This window comes from Sinocyclocheilus anshuiensis, unplaced genomic scaffold (genome assembly GCF_001515605.1).
Source record: "Sinocyclocheilus anshuiensis isolate Anshui unplaced genomic scaffold, SAMN03320099.WGS_v1.1 scaffold1030, whole genome shotgun sequence".
NCBI classification, from domain to species: Eukaryota; Metazoa; Chordata; class Actinopteri; order Cypriniformes; family Cyprinidae; genus Sinocyclocheilus; species Sinocyclocheilus anshuiensis.
This window is the reverse complement of record NW_015537967.1, coordinates 186,888-188,819: the sequence shown is the minus strand read 5'-3', so window position 1 is coordinate 188,819 and position 1,932 is coordinate 186,888. Positions and strand designations below refer to the sequence as shown.

Genomic DNA, 1,932 nt, shown 5'->3' with positions numbered 1-1,932 from the left:
GTTGGCGGGTGGATAATTTATTTGAAGCTGCGGATTCGGGTGACGTTTTAGCTCATCCGCGCATCACTAGCACAGACACAATTCAGGAAAACTGAAAAGCCTATATTGATGTTAAGTTATTTTAACAGCAATTACTTCACCTGCACAACATTCCAAGAAATGGGAACACCACATTTTTTGGGGCAAAACGTAGAATGACGCTATGAAACGACTCCAAAGATGAAGTCTGGTGATGCGGACTCAGTTTGGTGGCGTCCTTCAAAATCCGCTTGTTTGTCACGACTTTCTCCAGTTTGAAGAATGCCTGAGTTCCTATGAAAAAGGATAAAAAAAACTGGATTACTTACAAATAATAATTTTAATTCTAGGTTATTTATACTTCTACTGACAGTCCCTTATTTTTGTAAATGGAGTGTTGCAAGAAAGTATTCTTTTTCACAGTATCATACCGGCAACAAGCCACTTGTTTCTGTCTCTGCTTCTCTTTTGAGGATGTAGACAAGCAGGAAAGTTTGGATCCTCATGTGTGTGTATGTCCCTGACATGGTTCAGAATCGAGCTCCATTTAGCCACTCTTTCTGGTCCAGTGGTTGAAGATGCTGCAGTCCAGTAAATGTGGTTTTTAATGCTTCTCAGCCATTTCCGTAATTTTTCACAGTCTTTCAAATTGCAAATGTTTCCAAGTTGCCTCGCAATCCCTGTAAATGAAAATATAGACAAGCATTTTACCACTGAGAGTAAATACAGTGATGTTCAGAGTTTGCCAGTACTAAATATTCGTGTTATGGCTGGCCAGGTGTACATAGAAACCGTCACAATTTCTTAAATTTCATATTATACCTACTTATAAAAACGATGTTATTGAATTTGTATGGTTTATAAGGAATAAAACCTTTTTTTGATGCTCCACACATCATAGAACTGGTTGATGTTACGTTCTCGGAGGAGTTATTCAGTTACAATACACTCAAGAGTAACACCACGAGCTTCCAACAGGGCAACGCTCCTCTGTAATCCTTCTTTTTCCATATGGTAGCTTCCTTCCACTTCGTTACTACTACTATGGATGATGTGTCCATTAGGGTTTCTTTGTCATCCTCTTCCTCCAGTTCCACACGAGGCCTCTCTGCTGGCCTTTTTATAGGTGTAGAGGACATAAATATTACACCAGCTGCTGGTGAAAACGAACTGTCAATGTCCAAAAAATTCTCTGTCGTCTGGACACCTGTAATGTACAAAGTAGTTGTGTCTTAGTGTTATGTGACACTGATTGTGTAACAAGACTAGTTATAGGTCCTCTGTATAAGCAGTATCATGTAATCAGGGTTTGAAATTAACACCCGCCAACCCGCCAAATGCGGGTAAAAATCAGCTGTGGCGGGTAACCCTGTCAAATCACTAGCCAATTTGGCGGTTTACTTTTCGTAAATTATGTTCACTCATTCATTTATTGGGGAAGTTCATGTAAGCCAAATCTTCGCAGGTTTAGCGCAAATACTGAACTCGTGAGACATCATGACATTATCGAGTATATTGCAAAAGCTAAACAAAACACACCTACAGAGGCATGCATACACAACGAGATGAAGTCTGGTTAGAGTAGACCAACACAGGCTTTAGTGCGCGTGCGCTTTTAGAGTGGTTCTTTCACTGCATGATTCAGTCTATTAATAACATTTCATTACACCAAATACACAAAATAATGTTCTTTTTAGCAGCATCATATGACCCCTTTAACATGTGTAAATGCATCTAAATGCCACTTCATATTCAACTTCTGCAAAGATTAATTTTATTGATACTGATTTAATTTTAGTAATGGCCTAAATGTATTATTATTATAATTGACTGATTAAGTGTAAGAATTTGACTCAAAAGATGATGTACACCTTTAGAAAAAATGGCTTTATAAAGGTAAGAATGCCCATAAAA

The 1,932-nt window shown here is 38.2% G+C and overlaps 1 pseudogene; it reads right to left on the bottom strand.

Annotated features, from left to right (window-relative positions):
• Positions 1-1,932, bottom strand: part of LOC107668069 (uncharacterized) — a 15,901-nt pseudogene that overhangs the window by 633 nt on the left and 13,336 nt on the right.